Raw genomic sequence first — 23,075 nt, 5'->3', positions numbered from 1 at the left:
CCTCCTTAATACAAAAGTGGTTACTGTTGTGACCTTTCCTATGGGCAACTTGGGCCACCTTGCACATACAAAATGAATATATTACTCAACTCTACTGCTACCAGTGATGTACAGTAGTGCTTCGTGACTGTCCCTGTGGGCCATCACGAGCAAGTGGCACATTAAAAAAAATAACAGCTTCCCTGTTGAGCCTGAGTACCCTTGTACTCTGTTTATCTGTCAGACTTATTGCTGTAAGTATATTCCCTGGAGTAAAAAAGAAGAAAGAACTTGCTTTAATAAAACACCTTTCATGCCTTCAGGATGTCCCTCAGTACTTCACAACTCATGAATTACTTTTTGAAATGTTGCTTGATGGTGAATGGCCTGTTTCAGGAGCAATGCATTTGTTATGGTTTTGAGTTTCCTGGCCTCACTCTCTTGAAACTGTGCTGTCCTGCATAATAATTAAAACTCAATTCTCCTGGCAATATGGTTAAACTTCACTTTCCAAAGCTAATTAATAGTTATAATAAGTAATAACATTTGCATTGATGCTAACATAGGTTCCACAAGTCTTACAGAGTGCTTTGCAGAAGGATTTAACAGTTCCAATGTTTTCCTACTGGGGGTTAATTTTAGCAAGTGAGATATGAATGCTAAAATTAATGAAAAAAATGAATGACATGTTATTGGTCCTTATTCAATATTTCTATTTTTTATTGTATTTTACCCAGAAAGAAATATGTTATTTTTATTTTAGTTATAAGTTAAATGTTCTTAAATGTACAAAAGTGGTTGGATTATTATTCAGTTATTTTTGTAGCAGTCTATATTACCTTAGTAAATCTTGTCAGTGTATATGTTCTTCTTAATCACATTGTATTATTGTTAAGGAGATTTAAATGGTCAAAATTTGAATAGCATACCCTTTTCCAAATGAAGGATAGCTCCCCTGTACTCTTAAATAAATACATTTGTCCAGATGCTTAAATAAAAAGGACAGATTGATCTTCAAGAGCAGAGATCAGCCTAACAGATTTATAGCTTAAAAAAGCTTAGGGAACTAATAAGTCTGGGGAAAGATAAATTAAACTCTACTCACAAGCTCACAATTTTCTACTACTGCTGGCAGCTGCACTCAATAAGTGTTTAAGCAAAGGTATGGCCAGTGAGAATGAAAAACAGTTGACAGATCTTTCTTATTCAACCACACCCCCCACCCCCAGATAAACTGCAATTGCTAACAGGCTACACAATCAAACTATGCTGTATCAGGAGAAAATCTAACTATACCTGATTGAGCTAAATCAAAGTCTGTTAGTCTTAGCATTTTATAATGAATGACATTCTGTAATATAATCCATATCTATGCAGAAATTGTAATTGGGAATAAATTCCAAATCCTACGAATTTTGCAGCAAGCTGAGTTTAACTCACATGGAAAAATACCTCTTCAATGTTTAGTTTGCTGGTAAAATCAGAAGATTGTTTATTATGCAAAAATGTTAATATTTTCTATTTCTATGTGGGAAATGGGCATTGATTGTTTTTGTTGGTTCCTAACTACCATTGAGAAGCCAACTACCTGAACTGCTGCACGGTGGTGCAACGGTAGAGATGCCTTATGCCCCTGTCCCCCTTAGGAAACCTGAACGGAAACCTCTGGAGACTTTGCACCCCACCCAAGGTTTCCGTGCGGTTCCAGGAGGTTCCCGGAAGTTATTGTCAGTCTCCCTACCTGTTTCCACTATGTGTAACCACCGGGAACTGCACGGAAACCTTAGGTTGGGCGCAAAGTCTCCAGAGGTTTCCGTTCAGGTTTCCTAGTGGGACAGGGGCATTACAGTGCTTACAGTGCCAGAGCCCGGGTATGAGCCTGGCTACGGGTGCTGACTGTACGGAATTTGTACATTCTCCCCGTGACCTCATGGGTTCCTTCCCACACTCCAAAGATGTACAGGTGCTGCTGTCCTTTTATCGGTGCTCCATTGAGAGCATACTAACATACTGTGTATGCGTGTGGTACACCAGCTGCACAGCGGCTCAGAGGAAAGCGCTCCAGAGGGCCATTGACAACGCCCAGAGGATTGTCGGCTGCCCTCTCCGTACCTTGGAGGACTTACACAGTTCCCGCTGCACCAAAAAATCCCAGAGTATCATAAAGGACATTTCCCACCCCGGACACTCCCTGTTTGAACCGTTGCCGTCAGGCAGACGGTACAGATCTACAAGGACAAGGACGAACAGACTAAAAAACAGTTTTTACCCCACTGCTATAAAAGCACTAAATGTAGCCGCCAAGGAACGCAGGGGCGATACATACTAAGGGACTGTGGTACACTGTGAAATCGACAGAAGGATGGAGGGTTGGGTGTTTATGCGTGCTATTTTCGTGATATTTATTTAGTTGTTTATCTTTTAATATTTTACCTTGTATGTATCGTTAGCTTTAGAAATGTTTGAATGGTGCACTGACTGGCTGACATTTTTTAATTTCGTTGTACATGGCTCATGTTACAATGACAATAAAGAAACTATTCTATTGTAGGTTAATTGGCCTGGTAGAAATGTAAAAATTGTCCCTAGTGTAGGATAGTGTTAGTGTGCGCAGATACTCGGACAGAAGTCTGTTTCTGTGCTGTATTTCTAAACTAAACTAAACCCTTCTAACAAAGGTACTTCTACAGTGATTTTGGTTAGGGAATGCCAAGATTTAGTCCAAATGACAATGAAGAGATGATTATAGATTTCAACTAAATGAATATCATAAACATTGAAAATGCTGGAAATCTGTAACAGATACAGAAAATGCAAGAAAAACTCAGCAAGAAATGAATAAAAAGACAATGATTCAGATCTATGTTTCGATAAAAATCTCTGAAAAATCCCTTACCACAAAGATATCACCCTAACAGCAAACGGTTTAAATCTTTCAGCCCCAGCCATATTTCCGCTGAATCTTTAAAACTGTTCTCCTTGCATCTAAAAAATAGTTAGAGCTAAATGTTCAGTTAAAATTTGAAGCGGGACACATTAATGTCATTTAAAATTGTTTACTTCTAATCTGACCTGAAATCTTTTTACACAAACCCTTTACTCAACCAAGCAGATGTTGAGATGATCATTGAAATTATCTGTTCAGCTTAGTATGAATCTAACTTGGCAAGGCTGGCGAACACTAACATTTACCAGGAGTCGCAGATATTTGCATCCAAAGTGGCATGCATGTGTCAGAAGGAACATCAAGTGATACCATATAATTACTCACATTCCATATTCATACCGTTCTCAGGACATAGTTAGTTGCCTTTTTAATTGTTGGTATTAGGTCACTTGATGTGAAGGAAACAGCTTAATTCCTAAAGGAAGAAACGATGATTATGGGTCCTCCCTGATTCTGCAAAGTTGCAGATGTTGGACAATCTGGTGCTGTTAATAAATATGAAACATTCAGCTTGGGCAACAGCTGTGGTTAAACACTTGAGGGGTAGGTAGGATGGCTTAACCTATTGAACACTGATGTGAGTTTACAAGATTATTTCCTATAGTCCATCCTTGGTTACATCTACAATCGTACATTCAATGATTATTATCTACGCAGATATGGAACGTTAAATACTGAAAAGACTTATCTACACGTGATCTGGATTCTGCCTAGAGACCAACCAGAATTATTTGTGCTTGGCGGAAGTATAAGATAGAGGCTGAAAATAATGTTTATTCATGATGTGGCCCCTTGTGTTACATCCCAGATACTGCAGAGTAAATTGCACACTCTGTCCTCTACTTATGTCAGGAAATGCAACAGCCATAAGAAGTGACAATGAGATGCTGTCTTACCATTTGTACATTTGATTTAACTCCAGCATCAAATTAGTGGTTATGGTATTTGTAAATTCTTTTGTGTTGCCGGTTGCAGAAGCAAATAAACAGAGGGTAGAACAGGAAATAAACAACATTATCTACAACAGTAATGTGTCAGAATCATGCAGATTATTATTTACAAGAATGATCCCGGGAATGATTGGGTTAACATATGATGAGCGTTTGACGACACTGGACCTGTACTCGATGGAGTTTAGAAGGATGAGGGGGGCCTTCATTGAAACTTACTTAACAGTGAAAGGCCTGGATAGAGTGAATTTGGAGAGGATGTTTCGTCTAGTGGTAGAGTCTAGGACCAGAGGCCATAGCCTCAGAATAAAAGGACGTACTTTTGGAAAGGAGATGAGGAGGTATTTCTTTAGTCAGATGGTGGTGAATCTGTGGAATTGATTGCCAGACGGCTGAGGAGACCAAGTCAGTGGATATTTGTAAGACGGAGATTGACAGATTCTTGATTAGTAAGGGTGTCAGATGTTATGGCGAGAAGACAGGAAAATGGGGTTGAGCGGGAAAAATAAATCAGCCGTGATTGAATGGCGGAGTAGACTTGATATGCTGAATGACCTAATTCTGCTCCTAGAACCTGTGAACTTATGAACATGAAAGGTACCCTTCTAATATTTGTAAGTTACACTGATTAACCTGGTTAATGTATAAAGGAAGGCACTCACAAATTGTTGGAGTAACTCAGCGGGACAGGCAGCATCTCTGACGACGTTTTGGTTTGAGACACTTCTTCAGACCGCTCTACTGCAAAATATTAGTAGTAGCAGTAGTAGTAGGCCCCTCTCGGTCATGATTGACCATGGGTGATGCATCCTGGTCGGATGCAAGACTGGGCGATGTCATATGGAGGACAGGCTGTTGTCCATGCAGCACGTCCCTCCTCTCCACATCGCTGATCGATCCAAAGGAACAGCAGGGCCGTTACAGTTTGGCACCAGCGCCATCACAGGAGCTGCCACAGCGAGGTTGTAGACAACGACGGACTGTCTTGGGGGCTGCGACTCCGGATTTTCTTGAGGTTTACTCCTGGAGCCTTTTCCATGACTGGATATGGCCACAAGGCAGTGGATGTTTTAAATCAGAGTTTTCCTTCTCCTAGATGGACTGCCTTCCCAGGCTGATGAGCCCCATCCGCCCAAGACTTGTGGGGGCTGGAGCGCCTACCTTCCCTATAGGTCTATAGCACCTGCCCACTCTCCATCTTCATAAGGGTCATAAGGTTCATAAGGTTCATTTATTGTCACATACACCAATTGGTGTAGTGGAATTTCACTGGCCAGGTCAGTCATACAATTTAAAAAAATCATATTCCATCACAGTGACTCCTACACATTCCTCACTGTGATGGGAGCGAAAATAAATTTCAAGTCCTTCCCTTTTTGTTCTTTCTTGGTCGGGGGCCTCGAGCCCACTGTTGATTGGACGGTCTTGAGTCCCATAGCCGTCGGCGTTCGGGCCCTCCGCGTCGAGGCGTTCAGCTCCCGCATCGGGGGGATGTCAGCTCCCCGCGCCAGGCGATCAAACCACACGTCGACGCTGGACGAACCCTCTGTGGCGTTGGAGCTCCCTACTAGCCTCTCCTGAGACTGTGAGCCCTTGATGGTAAGTCTGCAGGCCGCGGTGGGAGCGATCTCAGGCAAGGGATCCGCTCCGATGGTAAGTCCGCGCACCGCGGTGGGGCTCACGACAGTCCGAGGCGGCTTTTCAACTCCATCGATGGTAGGCCGCAGAGCCCAGAGAATGTGATCCAAAACTTGATCACCTCTCCAGGAAGGTAAGAACCTGAAAAAAATAGTTTCCTCCTACCACCCCCCCCCCCCCCCCCCCCCCCCCCCCCCCCCCCCCACATAAAACAAACATAAAACAAACATTAAAACAAACTTTAAACAAATGCTAAAAATAACGAAAAGGATGAAAAAAAACGAACAGACTGCCAGCAGGGCTGCCATCTCCCTCCTCCGGTGCCCCCTTAATGTAATATTAATGTATAAAGGAATATTATTGTATAAAGGAAATCCTTACACACAATAAACCTTGTTTGCACATATGAAGTTATCTAATTTGTCACTATTCACCTTATCGTACAGTTTCAAATTGAAATAATCATGAATTAACTTATTCTCTTGTTCTCCTCATTGAGTAAACTCTTCACTGAAAGTAATGCTTAACAATACACTTCCGGCACCGCTGATGCCAGTGAGCGATTCAGTCATCAACCTCTCTTGCATCCTGGATTCAGAGTGTATGCTTCCGGTTGATTCTTGAGTTATTGTACTGGTCCCATTTTAGGTTCACAAGAGAAGGCGGCATAGTGGCACAAAAGAACCAGAGACCTGGGTTCGATCCTGACTATGGGTGCTGCATAAATGGAGTTTGCACTGTACGTTCTCCCTCTGACCACATGGAATTTCTCCGGGTGCCCCGGTTTCTTCCCACATTCAAAGACACATTCAAAGACTACAGGGTTGTAGATTAATTTGGCTTCGGTAATAATTGTAAATTGTCACTAGTATGTAGGATAGTGCTGGTCCAACAGTTGATTGCCGGACTTGGTGAGCCAAAGGGTCTGTTTCCGTGCTGTATCTCTAAAGCTTAAAGTCTAAAATAGGGTAGAGTTTCAGAATAAGGGATGGTCCATTTAAGATGAAGAGGAGGACAATTTTTATCTCTCAGAGGATTGCAAATTTTTAGAATTCTCCAATACCACTATCCTCCAATACCACTTAATTCGGTGGATAAATGTGAGGTTATCCACTTTGATAGCAAAAACAGGAAGGAAGATTATTATCTAAATGTTGTCATGTTGGGAAAAGGGGAAGTACAATGGGATCGGGGTTCCTTGGTCATCAGTCAATGAAAGTAAGCATGCAGGTATAGCAGATGTGAAGAAAGCAAATGGCATGTTGGCCTTCATAACAAGAGGAGTTGAGTATAGGAGCAAAGAGGTCCTCCTGCAGTTGTACAGGGCCCTAGTGAGACCACACCTGCAATATTTTGTGCAGTTTTGGCCCACAAATTTGAGGAAAGACATTCTTGCTATTGAGGGAGTGCAGCGTAGCTTCACAAGGTTAATTCCTAGGATGGCGGGACTGTCATATGCTGAGTGAATGGAGCGGTTTGTATACTCTGGAATTTAGAAGGATGAGAGTAGATCTTATTGAAACATATAAAGGGCCTGTCCCACCAGCATGCGATTGCATGCATCTGGTGCGACCAAACGTGGTTGCTTGAGGCGTACGGCCGTGCGGGGCCGGTCCCACTTCGAAGCGCGAAGGCGTATGGAGTTGTGCGGGGCTGGTCCCGACATCTTGCACTGTCTGAAAAATCCGCATGCCCAACATATGCAGTGTCTTGATGGCGTACGCAGCGTCTTGACGTCGTACGCAGCGTCTTGACGTCGTACGAAGCATCTTGACGGCGTATGCCTAGCGCGTGGCGTTGCGCGATGACTTCACTGCCCGGCGTGCCATTGCATGATGACGTCACCGCCCGGCGTGCCATTGCGTGATGACGTCCGACGCCCGACGCCGTGCGACATCCAAATGCAGTTGGCCCGCCTCCTACCCAGCTGATTGGTGAGTATGATGTCGGGACCAGCCCCGCACAACTCCATATGCCTCCGTGGTTCGAAGTGGGACCGGCCCCGCGCAGCTGTACACCTCAAGCGACCACGTTTGGTCGCACTAGACGCATGCAATCGCATGCTGGTAGGACAGGCCCTTAAGATTATTGTGTGGAATGAGCTTCCAGTGAAGGTGGTGGAGGTAGGTTCGTTTTTATCATTTAAAAATAAATTGGATAGTTATATGGATGGGAAGGGAATGGAGGGTTATGGTCTGAGCGCAGGTATATGGGACTAGGGGAGATTATGTGTTCGGCACGGACTAGAACGGTCGAGATGGCCTGTTTCCGTGCTGTTATTGTTATATGGTTATATGGTTATATGGTTTTAAACATGCTAAAGGCAGGAAACATGCTTCCGATGTTGGGGGAGTCCAGAACCAGGGGCCACAGTTTAAGAATAAGGAGCAAGACATTTAGAACGGAGATGAGGAAACACCAGTCACACAGAGATTTGTGAGTCTGTGGAACTCTCTGCCTCAGAGGGCGGTGGAGGCCGGTTCTCTGGATACTTTCAAGAGAGAGCTCGATAGGGCTCTTAAAGATAGCGGAGTCAGGAGTTATAGGAAGAAGGCAGGAACGGGGTACTGATTGGGGATGATCAATTATGATCACATTGAAGGGCCAAATGGCCTACTCCTGCACCTAATGTCTTTGTCTATTGTCTTCACACTAGGGACAACGTTTTAAACAATTTTCATACTGACACCAATTATCCTACAATTATCCTGTGCGTCTTTGAACTGCGGGCAGAAACCAGAGCACCCGGAAGAAACCCACATGGTCCCAGGTAGAATGTATAAACTCCATCCAGACAGCACCTGAAGTCTGCATTGAACCTGGGTCTCTAGCGCTATAAGGCTGCATCTCTACCGCTGCACCACTGTCGCCCTTCCAAATTCTGTAAAGATGCAGCATGATTAGAGCATCCACCTGGTCAATCCCAGTCAGAATCCAACTGTTTAGAATGAGAACATTTCTCACATTTCTGAATTGCTGAGAGTACAGACCAATGTGGCACAGGCTTTCCTCAGGAAAGTTCCACATTGCCAGGAATCAATCTACGAGTTAATTTCCTGCCAGACTTTGCTGCATATCCCTTAATATCTATTCCTAACATTCATTGACATCAAACTCTCTGCTGATTTATATTGACCCAGCAGCCACAGCTTTTTAGAAGACAGAGTTGCAGATTTATCTGTGATGTGAAGCTGAAATCATTCCTTTATGTCCATTTCTATTTTTAAGATAGCATTTTCTTCGTCTGGATTCTCCAACAGCCAAAACTGTTTCTCTGTACTTACCCTATTGAGCTATTTAGCTATTCATTTATACCTCAATTTGATCATTCCTTCACTTTCTACATTCAATGGTTAAAAGCCCTTTTTAAGACACTTTGGAGCAAGAACTTTGGGAGGAACGAGCTTAGGAACTTTGAATCAAGGACGAGTTGCACCCTGGCCACTCCTTCTTCTTCCCTCCCATGGCAAAATGTATCAAAGTGTATAGCACACCACCAGATTCAGGGACAGTTTCTTCCCAGTTGTTATTAGGCAACTGAATCACCCTACCACAGCCAGAGAGCAGTCCTGGTGGCCCTCGAACTATCCTTGATCGGACTTTGCTGGCTTTACCTTGCACTAAACGTTATTCCCTTATCATGTATCTATACTGTAAATGGATTGTAGTCATGTACTGTCTTTCTGCTCAGTGGTTAGAACGCAAATAAAGCTTTTCACTGAACCTTGGTACACGTGACAATAAACTAAACTGAACTTTTAAGTCTTGATATTATTTCTGATGAATCTGATCCCACTGAATGGCTTAGATATGCTTCTGTTCCAATTTTTGTTCAGATGCAGTGAAGTGATTTTGCTGTAAACACACTGTCATAACATTGGAAATATTATAGTTGACCCATACATAGCAAGGTCCCACATGTGATTATTCCACAGAATATTTGTTTCAAGGTGCCAATTGCTACAGATCAAAGCATAGACTTATTGTTCATGCTTCTCTGCATGGATGGTTAGATTTTTGAAAGGTAAAACATGAAGTCAGACATGTACCCAGTCTATTACGGGCACAGCCTTCCCCACCATCAGAAGCATCCAAATGAAGTGCCACCACAAGAAATTGACATCTAGAATCCCCACTGTCCAAGCAATGCCTTCTTCTCACTGCTGCTGTCAGGCAGGAGGTAAAGAAATATGAAATCATGCACCACCAGGTTCAGGATAGCTACTTCCCATACAACCATCCTACACAAAGCTGATCACAAACACCTTCACAACCCTAACCCTTCCTCAGCAACAGAACACGGCAGACAACTTCTTGCACTACCTATGTTGTGTAATTGTGTTTTGCACACATTTCTTATTTTGCAGTCATTTTCTTTTATTATCTTGCAGAATTTATCTGTGTTTTATATATAATTTATATATTTTTGGTGTTGTCTTGTGTCTATTTGCCTCTAATGCTGATGCAAGAAATATTTTCATTAGCCTATCTTCCAGCTGTTGATGTAGGAATGGGGTGGAATTCAAAAATTGGGTCAGGATAGAAGCATCTTGTGAGCAAACTACAAACCTCCACAATGAACTGTCTGTCATCATGCAACATTTAATAGCAAATGATCAGAATCCCTCTCCTTAATGGGGGTCACTAGACAGAATAGATGACTCTCTGGATGCAGTCGATAGAAAAAAACCCGATGCATTTCCAAGTTGATTTCCATGTGATCCATACATTTTATATTTGTTTGAAACATCTAAAATTAGAGGCTACAGTCTAAAATAAAGTGAAGTTATTGTAGATGTTTAAGGGCAGGAGTTAAGAAATAAGTGGAAGGTGGCAGAAAATTGGGATTCTATCCATTTGTTAACTTTAACTTTGAGGCTGAAAAATCAAATTGGTCATAACGTAAATGCATTGGTAATGGCTCTAAGCCAGAATAATGGATGGCCATGCAATCCTCCTTCTTACCTCAGCATGGTAACTTTAGCTATAGTTAATAATTATTTACACCACCCCAAAGACGTACAGGATTGTAGTTTAATTGGCTTGGTATAAATGTAAAAATTGTCCGCAGTGTAGGATAGTGTTAATGTGTGGGGATCGCTGGTCGGTTCGGACTCGGTGGGCTGAAGGGCCAGTTTCCAGGCTGTATCTCCAAACTCTCAACTAAACACTAAACCAGAACTTGCATCCTACTCATCTTTGCCATGGTATGGCAGTATATTAATATGGTGCGCCACCAGGTCACATTTAAACAGAATTATGTGACAAACCAGTGAGCAATGAACCTCTGAATGTTCCAAATCTATTTTAATTGTTTCTAACTACTGTCTAATTTAAGGAATGCCATTAAAGGAATGTTATTGTCTTCGGATGCTCTAATTTTACAATTAGGATAGTGAGCTGCAAATAACCACAAAAGGTTCTAACTACACGCTGACATCTGTGAGGATTTTACAATAATACTGTAAAAGGTCAATATAGCTACTTCATAAATCATGCTTGAGCAACTCTTTTGTGTATCTGCCTGGTTTACACACAATTATTGAATCAGAGTGATAGTGATCACGGCATGGGGGCACTGCAGAAGTTTTTTTGCACTGTACTGATGATCAAAGTGTTACTTTTCGTACCAATTGTACGAGAAACATGAAAGGCAGTTGTCCAATTGCAACAGGAAAATAATATGAACTTAAAATAGACTAAATGACTTAGATTGAATTGAAGTAAATTTCTTATGATTTTATAACAGAGAGAAAATCCTTTATTGCCAAAACAATTCTGAATTATTTGCTTTCTACTGCTTCGCACGACTCTGCCAACTCTTAGCTTTAGATAACAGCACATTTTAAAAGTCTGATCACTTTCTTTGTTAAATGTGTTCTTTTGTGTTGTTTTTGTTGATGTGCAGTTTCCTGAATGAATAATTTAATGAGCTCCAGCACAGCTTTTCAAACTGGCCATTTTTATCGGCATTTCATAGAATCTCCGTTCCATGAATAATCCTGATTCAAGCTGAATGCTTCTTGGCAAAACAGTTTATCAGAATTTAGCCAGGCAACAATTTCACTGACATTATCCATGTGGTACAGCTGGGAAAATATGAAGCTCTGTTTCGGCTTTTGCAAAAAAGGGGTCCCATTGATACGAAAGGAGTGGGGAAGGGACAGATATGATCTTGTGGATTCAAACCCAAATCAAACACCACAGCTTTTCAAATGACTAAAGCTTTTTCACTGTACCTCGGTACACGTGACAATAAACTAAACTCAAACACAAAATCAAATTTGTATTCAAACAGCATTCAGGACTTAACTGGTTAATTAAAGGGCCTGTCCCATTTTGCGATTTTTTTTGGCGACTGCGAACGTCAGCGACTGAAGCCCGTAGTCGCCCTAAAAACTGACAAGTTGTACGACACTCCGTGTAACCGTCACGTCAAGCTACGACACTCCGCGTCACCCGCCTTCACAACACAAGAAGGTTACACCGAAGTATAATAATCACATTGGAAATGAACTTATCTACAATAAATCTAAGGAGCAATAACATTATTTAACGTTTATTTAACATCAGCGTCACTGGGCGTCACTCGTAGGACAGCATATGTCAGTGTGTGACAGAGCGCACGACATGAAATGACACCCAGATGTCGCATGAAGGTTTTGAACATTCCACAATCCAGGGGCGGCAGGGAGACATCACGCATCACTACATGCGTCACCCCGCGTCACGTCCCGACCATGCCGCAACAACTTCTTTTCAGGCAGTGGCCGAAAATGTTGCCCAAGTTGGACAGGCCCTTAACTGCCACCTATTTCCCACACCTCTCTTCTCATTTTGCTCCGCATGGACAGAGCAAGAAACACAAAGTGCTGTAGTAACTCAATGGGTCGGGAAAATTTTCTGGAGGACATAGATAGACAATGTTTTGGATCGGACCCTTCTTTCCCCTGGTCCTTAACTTCCACCCACCTGCCTTTGCATTTAGTGGATTATCCTACAACGTATCCATCAGTTCCACAAAGAAAGCCTTCCCCTGTCAGCATTTTCAAGGGGCTGTTCTTTTCACAACACTCCCATCCACTCTTCCATTGGCACTTACCACTCCTCGTGATTTGGCACATTCCCAGGAAGTCACAGGATGTGCAATACTTGTCCACTCACTTACCACCATCCAGGAACCAAAGCATTCTTTCCTGATAAGGTAGCAATCCATTTGCATTTCATCAAATCTCACCTAGTGCATGGAGACACAGGGAACTGCAAGTGCTGGCAACTTGTGGAGAACACAAAGTGCTGGAGTATCTCAATGGCTCAGGTTGCATCTCTGGAGTACATGGACATTGAATCAGAAACATCACCTATCCATGTCCTGCGGAGATGCTGCCTGAGCTGCTGAGTTACTCCAGCACTTTGTGTTCTGCTCATGTTGCAAAATCAATAGAAAGTGGATATTTTTAAGGCAGAGATAGACCAATTCTTGAATAGAACAGGCGTCAAGGGTTTTGGGGAGAAGGCATGAAAATAAGAGGCAGAGATCGGTCATGATTGAATGGCGTAGTGGACTCGATGGGCCAAATGGCCTAATTCTACTTCTAAAACTTGTGAATATTTATAATCACACCTCATCTACACAGGAGAAACTAAATGCAAATATGGTGATTGCTCTGTGAAGTTTGGAGGAGTAACCATGAGCTTCTGGTGGTCTGCTGCTTTAATTCACTTTCCCCTTCCCACTCTATCCTCTAACGTTATAATGCAGAGTTAAGGTACAAGACTTTGTCTTTCAGTCTTGAGGATTCAATAATGAATTCTCCAATATTTTCTTATTTCCTTTGCATCGCCTGACCATCTGGGCAAATCCCAGTAGACTACTCTGCACAACATTGCACAGACATTAATCCATAAGCAACATATTACGCAGATAAAGGGGCTAAACTCCCCTTCATTGGCCACATTATTACATAGTATTGAAGAAATTCCTTTAGTTCCATCCACTGTCCACCACTTTTTCCACTACTTATGGGCCTGTCCCACTTACGCGATTTTTCCGGCGACCAGAAAGATGCTACGACTCTTTGGGCGACTGAGGAGACTACTCACGACCATTAAGGCGATACCCCGGCGACATGTCATGGGGTGAAGCCTGTATGATTGTGAGTAGCTGCCCAAAGAGCCGTACCTTGTTTTGGTCGCCGCTGGATTTTCAGCATGTTGAAAATTTTCGGCAAATTGCAACGACCTATGTTGCTGAAAAAGTCACATAAGTGGGACAGGCCCATTAGGTTAACTATTTTCTCTATTTCTCGGTTCTGATAAAGGGTTCCCATTACTGAAACAGTAATGGTTTATTTTTCCACTGATGCTGCCTGATCTACTGAGTTTTTCCAGCATTTTCATAATGTAATTTCATCTAGTGCAGTGCCTGTCTTTATATATATAGCTAACATTCTTTGTTCTTAGTTAAAATGTGGCAGTGTTTTCTCAATGCTTATATTTTACAAATAGCTGAATATTAGGATTCCCCATATAATCTATTTACCAGACAATGAAGTCAGTGTAGGCACATCATTCACAAAACTGTCCTTCAATTATGGAAACATATTTAGGTTTACGTTTATTATCTTCACAGGTAAAGTGAAAAGCTTTGCTTTGCAAGCCATCCAATCAAAATCGGATAATGTAGTACATAAATGCAATCAAGCCAAATTCAAGTACAATAGTAGGGCAAAAGGAAAGACACAGCGTGCAGAATATAAATCTTAGCATTATAGCGTACAGTTCCAGAGACAAAATTCAATGTCTGCATTGAGGTAAACGAGAATCAGAGTATACCCTAGCTCTGGAAGTATCATTCAGAAGCCTGGCAACAGAGGGGAAGAAGCTGCTCCTGAGTCTGGTGATGCACACTTTCAAGCTGATCTTTTGCGTGATGGGAAAGGGGTGAAGTAGGAAGGATTGGGATGGATTCAGGAGCTTTACTTGGTTTAAATGTGCAAGAAATTCAATAATCCTTGTCTGATCTTTCCATTTCCTTTACAGATTTTCAAGAGTAATCCTTTACAAGGATGGGGGGTTCATTGGTGAGAGCTGATATTTCAGACATTAAAATGGGAACTGTTTTTCCTATCCTAGTGATACCCACATAGGAATAATCAATGCGAGTTGCTGGTTATTAAAGCATAAACCTGTGTGCAATGTATTATTTGATTTAAACCTTGCTATGCTATATTGCGCTGGAAACAACCACTGTAGAGTTGCTCTGCATCCAGGATTCTGTTGGTCAACACCATATCTAAACTCTGTGTACCCTGGAGAAACTCAATCAGTCTAAGGCACTTTTAGCATTATCGTTTTGTTTCAAAGCCAATAAACCAGTGAGAAATGGCATTGACTTGCTTTCCTGTTGCATTCATCTCATAGCTCTGTCTTTGGGGAAGGTCCTGATTAGTTTAGTTTAGTTTATTGTCACATGTACCAAGGTACAGTGAAAAGCTTTTGTTGCGTGCTATCCAGTCAGCAGAAAGATAATACATGATTACAATCGAGCAGATACATGATGAGGGAATAACGTTTAGTACAGGATAAAGCCAGCTAAGTCCGATCAAGGAGAGTCCGAGTCACCAATGAGGTAAATAGTAGTTCAGGTCTGTGGTAGGATGATTCAGTTGTCTGATAATAGGAGGATTCCTCCTGCTCCTGTTGTGCTGTGAATTAAATGAAGCAGGGCTGTGACCTGCGGGACTATGGATGGGTTTCAGTGATGCATCTGGAGCCAGATTTTCCCAAAGGAAATGTAAGCATGCCCATTGAGGGGAGGGACCGCCATCTCATCCAACCACCAGCAAGCTGAGTGGCTCACTGCTTGGTATTGCTCTTCCCCACGACTTGCTTAATGCCCTGGAGACTATCAACCTCAAATATAAACAGGCAGAAATGGTGCTCAACATGACACTGATATCGAAAAGCCAGAAGTGGCATTTCTCTTCAGAAACATTTGTATTACTTGGTCTTATTTTCTTTCCCTCTGCTAAACCAATTTATCTCACTATCTCATTCACACAATTTGCTCGATTCCTTTCACGCCTTTGGATGCACTTCACGTGATCTTAACAATAATCTAGTCCTTTTTCTTTCTCGTAACATCATTAAGTGTGTTTGTGCCTTCTGGAGTGTGAACTAGTGCAACAGCAAAAGCATCAGACTTTGTGGAGTCTTAGAGTTTTAATGCCCAAAGTCAGTAGAGTTTGATCCAAGACGATCTGACTATTCTGAAATGACTTTTTTTGTTACTTTGATCATTGGCATTGCTAAATCCTTCGTACTATTGTTACTGTATATTTAATGAGTATAACACGAGGTGAATGAAATTTTAGACTAATGTAATCTCTGGATTTTGGCATCAGGTAGCAAATGGACTTGAGGCAGAGGTAATTCGAAACCTTGGGCAGCACGGTGGCGCGCGATAGAGTTGCTGCCTTGCAGCACCAGCAATCCAGGTTCGATCCAGATCATGGGTGCTATCTGTATGGAGTTTATACATTCTCCCCGTGACCTGTGCTGGTTTTCCCTGGGTACTCTAGTTTCCTCACACACTTGGAAGACGGACAGGTTTGCAGGTTAATTGGATTTGGTAAAATTAGAAATTGTCCAGACTGTGTGCAGGATAGTGTAAATATGCAGGGATTGCTGGTCGGCACGAACTCGGTGGACTGAGGTGCCTGTTTCCACGCTGTATCGCTAAACTAAACTAAACCTGTTGAATGGCAGAACAAACTCCGGAGGCAAGTTTTTCCGACTCCTGCTTCAGCCTATTATTGAGAGCAACTCGTAGGGGGAGGCATGGTGGCTTAGTGGTAGTTGCTGCCTTACGGTGCCAGAGTTGCTGCCTTACCAAGCTTACAGCGCCAGAGGCCTGGGTTTCATCCTGGCTACAGGTGCTTGTCTGTACAAAGATTGTTTGTTCTACCCATGACCATGGAGATTTTTTCCTAGATCTTCGGTTTCCTCCCACACTCCCAACATACAGGTTAGCTGGATATTTGGCTTGGTATAGGTGTAAATTATCCCTAGTATGTGTAGGATAATGTTAATGTGCAGGGATTGCTGCTCGGTGTGGACTCGGTAAGCCGAAGGGCCTGTTTCCACGCTGTATCTCTAAACTCAACTAAGTTCTCTTTTTGTTTATTTGCACAACAATTAGCACAGTGGCAAGGTTATTTGTTGAAAATTTCGTGGAATAGACAAGGATTTCGACTCGAAATGTCACCCATTCCTTCTATCCAGAGATGCTGCCTATCCCGCTGAGTTACTCCAACATTTTATATCTACCTTTGGTTTAAACCAGCATCTGCAGTTCCTTCCTACACAACTTGTGGGATATTTTCTCAGTCAATTTTGAAAGGCAAATTCAAGTCACCAGACCGAAAGACCATGGCAACTCCACAGATGAAGTCAGAAACTATTCCCTCCCATGAACAATCTATCTTAATAGAAGTGGGATCTCTTCAACTGAAGTTACAGCAATAAATTCAACTCCCTCTTTTGAAAATAGGTGCATCTGGAACACGAGGTGTTGAGCCATATTGCATATACGCAGAAGACTCACTACAAGGGATTACTACCTCAACAAGATTGGGAAATACTTTCTTTTTTGGTCTATAATAGAAAATGTTGAAAAGGATTTAGATTTACCTTTTGGTTACAAGGATATTGCAGGCTAGAAGTGAAATGACATAAAATTAACGGTTGACACAATAGCACAGTGGTAGAGTTGCTGCCTCACAGCACCAGAGACCCCGGTTTGATCACGATGATGGGGGTTGTCTGTTCTGAGTTTGCATGTTCTCCCTCTGACCATGTGGGTTTTCTCCAGGAGCTCCAGTTGCATTCCACAATCCAAAGATGTGCAAGTTTGTAGGTTAATTGGCTTCTGCAAAAATTGCCCCCAGTATATGTGATATAGAATTAGTGTATGGGTGATCAAGGGTTGCCATGGACTTGGTGGGCCGAAGGGCCTGATTCCCCGCTGCATCTAAACCAAATTAATGTGGAAACCTAAATGGAGCACACAAAATATCGATACCTGCAGTGGAAATCATGAAGAAACTTTGGTTCCACTACGTTTTATTTTCCCAGAAGAGCAATACAATATGTTTTTGGGGTCAAACTCCCTCATATTCCAGTTTAATAGAGGCAAAGGGTTGGCACTCCAACAATAGTACCGCACAATGGGGGTGTTTTTTTTATGCTGTGGAAAATACATTTCTATTTAGTTTAAATTAACAGTACAGGAGAAGAGTGTCTGTCATTTTATTGATTTATTACAATTGGCACAAAAGCCCCGTTAGGCAGCTATTTTCAATTGCACAGCATTGGCACAGTTTTGGTCACCGTGCAATTTAGATTAGGCTCACATGCTGTTACCAGGGAACTGTGCAACCAATATATTAATAATTCCATCACCCTGTGCATTGTCCAATGGAAATGTAAAAAAAAAATAAGTGGAACCGACGTTTCCTTTGAGGAAAATTAAGACAAGTCGCCCCTCCCCAATATTAAAATACAAGGGGAGGGGTGGGGAGATTTATGGGTCGCATTGCTCAGTCCATGCCTATTCCTTCCAGCAAATGATTTCAGCATGACTGAAAATGCAGATGCAGCAAATGATTTGCATAGGGCTTCAGCTCCTCTGCAACACACTGAAAATAACAGTCCAGCTGAATATAAACCCAATGCATCTGCTCCTGAATTTGATCCATCCTTCTGTTTGAGCCTGTGCCTTTAATCAGTGCTTAATTTTGCACGGTGCTTTCCACTGCTATTTGCTGACTTCGTCCACTAAAACCTTACGGGGAGATTCAATCTTGCTTTAGGAAATAAACAGGTTGTATAATTCATGAAACTTCTCTGCCATAATTATTTCATAGCAGCTGTTGGAGCATTTTTTTTGCTGCTGCTGCTATGCCTTGGTGTACTTTAGTTTCGCAAATTATTATTTTTTTGCCCGGGATTGGAAACCATGCCGCTGGAAATTAGGGTCTATTGTGTTCTGCTGTATTTTGTGAAATTTTTACAGAGGTACAGAGATTTACACTATTTAGCTGAGTGTTGCTGCAGAAAAAGTGCAACGGAATAACAAATCAGAGACACCCTAAGGATAGCACTCTGAAAAAAAGTACAGAGGAATGTTAAATTAATGAGCCCATAAAGCTGCTGCAAATGAAACGTGTAAATACATAGATTTTTTTTTTTAAACTAATGGTTTCCTTATGATTTTTACATCACAAAAACCTGTTATGTTGCACAGCTTCTCAGTAAACACTCTGCTTCTTATCTGCTCGCTCCCTTTTCCCTAGGCTATGGCAGATTTTTCATTTAGCTAAAAGCTCCATAAGTGGTCTATGAGAATTATAATCCTACTAGAGGCCACAGCTGGCGGTTTCATGGGGTAGATGATTAGTGGAACATTTTTATTCGACCTGGAGAAATTCTCTCAGTGGGAAGTTAACATCCGCTTACTGTCTCTAGTATAACTCACTCATCGGTCCCCATCTGACATCAGTGAACATGGGAAGCAAGTTGAATAATGGATGGGAGAAACTGAATATTTGGCTTCCTAATAGTATCAGTTGAGGGTTACAAGCTGATCTGTTGACCTTGTCTCTGATTTTAATTGCTTATACTGGTGCTATCATGTAATGTTGTCTGTTGCCAAAGCAGAGAACACTGAGCCCGCATCACAATTGATGTCGACGTGGTATATCCATGATGTGCTACATCTGGAAATTTGTTTTCATTTATGGCTTATAAAATTATTTCCACTGAAGTGCCTCTGGAAGATGCGGAGTCTGATGAATGGGATTATTCCGATATCATTTTGTTTGGCCATCTCGCTAATCACTAAATGAACGTGAATCTGTCATCACGAGGGATACCTCCCCTGTCACTCCATGGGATTAAAACTGTTGTCTGAATTTTATATTATCAAGAGGCAACAAATAAGGCTACAATCAATGATTATTTGATTAGCTGATGCACAATGATGAACGACAACAGAAATATGTTTCAAGTTTAATTAATTTACAGATCATGTAACTTATTTTTTTCTCCGTGTTAAAAATGTAGTGAAGATCATAAAACACCTGAACCAATCTTTGTATAAGACAGGAATTGTTAAAGCTGTAAATTAAAGTTAAAAACAAAACACTTCAGGAAGATTTATTTTCAAGATGCACAGTACTTTTCTTTGTTGGCATGTTTAAATTTAGCATTTCTCCATCAGCATAGTGTAAATTATTTATGGATTGTATCATTTATAAGTTATTTATGCTTTATTTCTGTAATTTATTTACTGATCTATGTGCCAAACAGATGAACAACTGAGAACAACTGAGGCTCTAGTTAACTGAATCTGAATTTTTAACATTGAATAATGTGAAATAATTGCGAAAGAGAACAGCATTTGAATTTCATTAAGTTTGTTAATTTTCATAATTCTGGGTAGGTTTTTTTTGGCACATAGCAAGTGTATTTCATTTCATTGGGTGAAGTGTTCTGACATGGAAGCCCTCGATAATCCTACAGGCAGCTTCACATTGTCATTTGGTACTTTCTTTAATCTATCACTGAAGTTAAAACAATCATAAATCTGAATAAAAGTTTTGATTTACCATCCTTATGAATTGAGTCCAAATCAGCTGCAGATGTACTTTTATCCAGTTAAGCAAGAAATGTCAGAAATTAAAAATAGTTTTATAGCAAGTCTACTTTTGGAAATTTGGATGTAATATTATATTGCCAATGTGATCCAGTATATATAATAGATTGTTTTATAAGTGGAGATACATTTTAATTATCGCTGTATCATGCATTCCTTTGATAATATTTCTGGAAAAGGCGATGTTTTGAATGAATTACTTTTTAATTAATTTTATAAACAGATACCCAGGCAGTTTATGTAACTTGGTCATTGGCAATTAAATGGTTGACTTTTTGCTATTTGACAAATTATATATTTTTGCTCTTGCGATATCAATTTTATGAAAATCAAAATTAAAAAAATTTCACCGATTGAAATCATAAAATGTTAATCGTGACAACAATGAAAGATAACAACTAAAATGCAGTTAGTTGCTGTCACAAAATCTCTATCATCCCCCGAAAATTGCTCCGCGGCATTAATTGATAGCACCAATATCAGGCTCACAGATAGTGTGGAGGAAGGAACTGCAGATGCTGGTTTATACTGAAGATAGACATAAAGTGCTGGAGTAACTCAGAGGGTCAGGCAGTATCTCTGGAGGAAAGGAATTGGTCATGTTTCAGGTCAGAACCCTTCTTCAGCGTCTGAAGAAGGGTTCAGACCCAAAATATCACCAATTCCTTTTATCCTGAGATGCTGCCTGACCCGCTGAGTTACTCCAGCATTTTGTGTCTGTCTTCAGGCTCACACATATGTATCCTTTGCATAAATAAATAAAATGCAGAAAGTTAGAAATATGGTAAATGCCAGCTTGTCAAAGTGAACAGAGTGAACGGATTCTTCCACATAACTAATTATTGCCTACCTTTTTTAAAATCTCAGTTTAAACCTGTCCACGTGAAATTTATATCGAAGTCACGTGAGTGACTATGTGAAGAGCCCGCCAGTCCGCATGCGGGTCAATACGCAAACGCATGGCGCGCGAGTCAGAGCAGTTCGAAACTGCTCTGGCAGGTAAGTTAATTTTATTTCCAGCGGGCCGCAATGGACAGTGGGCCCGGAGTAGCTGATGGAGGCGGCTGGTTTTGGGCCACCGTGGAGGCTCCATAAGGAGCTAGAAGAATTTTTGCGGCTGCCGCCATTGGAGCTCCGAACGGGAGCAGGCGGCTGAAATTGGAGGCTGATATGAAATTGCAGTGGGGCTCCATAGGAGCTGGGATGAGATATTGCAGCTGCCGGCATTAGAACTCCGAACGGGAGCAGGCAGCCAGATTTGGAGGCCGCCGTGGGGCTCCGTAAGGAGCTAGGATTCCAAAATTGCGGCTGCCGGCGCAGCCAGGTCAACGATCGTGCAGGAGGTTTAGCAGCAGCCGGTGAGCTAAAAATAGCCACGGCCAGGAGCTACCGCACAGGTAAGCTCAGCTACAGTAGCACCGAGCAATTTTAAACATAGTTACTGGTAGCTGAGGGGCTCAGCTATGCTGCAGCAGCATGTAGTGTATGGTTTATGTTTGGGCGGCTATAATAGAGTTGGCCGCTCAGTCACGTTTATGACTATCGTAGTAGATAGCATTCAAAAGTCATGTTTAATTCTTTGGCAATATAACGATGTATCTTATGCCAATAAAGTTTATATTGAAAATGATAATTACAAAGGACATTTATTATCACATACACCAAATGGTGTAGTGAAATTGGACTTACCATTGCAGTCCAGAGCTCCTGGCTTAGGAAGCCTTTTTTGAGCTGTATCTATCAGACACCTGTAGGAGCTGGTTCAGGGTGGCATCATGGTAATTTCCGCTCACTAGAGGGGACTGTTGGAAATTATTTTATAAGAGACTCCAACTATGTGGATATCGATAGAGCAGTCGAATCTCTGATTTAATGGGGATAGCTTTGTTTAATCATATGAACGCAAGGGAGCAATACCTTGTGCAGGAATACTCCATTGAGGCTCCAGAAGGGAGCAAGGACTCGGAGTTACTAACAGGTGCAACCTGTCTGGTAAGTATAATAAATAATGATTTATACCGACAGAGCGCCGATCTGCACAGCTAGTCCTGATTCAGCTCCTAGAGGGAGCTGCTTGGCACCCAGTGTCGGGGGAAAGTCAAAGCCAAGTCTGTGAGACAAGTCCTGTCGGACGATTTGATTCAAGGGGATTCTGTCCCCACATCTATGGCAGATGTGATTGGCCGTTTGTCTCAATTGGAACATCTCATGAATCAGATGGTGGCACGAAATATGCTCCTTGTTGTGGAGGCATGCACAGACAGTTTGAGTCATATGCCCGTAGCAACTCCTGGTTCAGGGTTGCAATATTCCCCCCACTCGGAAGAGTATCGGAGATGGTGCCAAATAATATGCTCCGTGTTACGGAGCAATGCACAGGCAGTTCAAGTCATATGCCTGTGGCAACTCCTGGTTCGGGTTTGCAATATTCCTCCCACTCGGAAGAGTATAGGAGATGGTGGCACAATATATGCTCCGTGTTACGGAGGCATGCACAGGCAGTTCAAGTCATATGCCTGTAGCAACTCCTGGTTCATCTACATGAGATTCCACCTTCAGGGAACTGTGCACAGTTATTCCTAGGTCCCTCTGTTCAACTGCATTCCTCAATTCCCTACCATTTACCATGTACGTCCTATTTTGATTTGTCCTGCCAAGATGTAGCACCTCACACTTATCAGCATTAAACTGATTCCACTCGGAAGAGTATCGGAGATGGTGGCACAAAATATGCTCCGTGTTACGGAGGCATGCACAGGCAGTTCGACTCATACGCCTGTGGCAATGCCTGGTTCAGGGTTGCACTATTTCTCCCACTCTACGGGAGTGTCAGAGATCAGTA

The sequence above is a fragment of the Leucoraja erinacea genome, chromosome 7 (assembly GCF_028641065.1).
Source record: "Leucoraja erinacea ecotype New England chromosome 7, Leri_hhj_1, whole genome shotgun sequence".
In the NCBI taxonomy this organism is placed as follows: domain Eukaryota; kingdom Metazoa; phylum Chordata; class Chondrichthyes; order Rajiformes; family Rajidae; genus Leucoraja; species Leucoraja erinaceus.
The sequence above is the reverse complement of the archived record's forward strand: the minus strand, read 5'-3'. Positions refer to the sequence as shown.